This window comes from Lipotes vexillifer, unplaced genomic scaffold (assembly GCF_000442215.2).
Source record: "Lipotes vexillifer unplaced genomic scaffold, Lipotes_vexillifer_v1.1 scaffold666, whole genome shotgun sequence".
In the NCBI taxonomy this organism is placed as follows: Eukaryota; Metazoa; Chordata; class Mammalia; order Artiodactyla; family Lipotidae; genus Lipotes; species Lipotes vexillifer.
In genome coordinates this window covers 4,462,386-4,462,947 of record NW_006787408.1, presented here as the reverse complement: position 1 = coordinate 4,462,947, position 562 = coordinate 4,462,386, and positions in this window count along the sequence as shown.

The following is a 562-nucleotide window of genomic DNA, read 5'->3' as shown; positions in this document are numbered from 1 at the left end:
TTGCAGAAGTGTGCCAAAATGAGTGTTAACTTCCTAATATACTCTATGGCTATATCCTCTCATTGGATAGTTTCTCCTCAACAAAGACAGTTAGTGGCTAAAATTTAAACAACGGTTGCAAAGCACTTTGGGAAAGAAGAAATGGCTCCAATAAATGCTATGCAATATCTGGGAAGTTAAAAAAATTTCAAAGATAATATTGTAATAGGAATTACAAGGTTCTTAAATGAAATTACATCACAAAATTGCCTTTTCTAAATCTTAGAATTTTTGCTATATTTTTCCTTTTGTATCCAAAAGGAACTTTCTAGACATCTAGGGTCTTTTCCAATTTATATTCAACTTTGTTCATGTGTCAACAAAAAATAATTAAAAACAAAAATTAAGACAAAATAAAAAATTGAAATCTCATCCTACTGGATTGCATTGTGTCAAGAGAGGAGTATGTGAGAAAGAAAGCAGCAAAATTTTTAGCTGGATCAGCAACTATAATTAATTACAGATTGGAAGAGAAAATGAAAAAAATATGTTACAGAGTTGCCAATTCTTATATTTGGACACA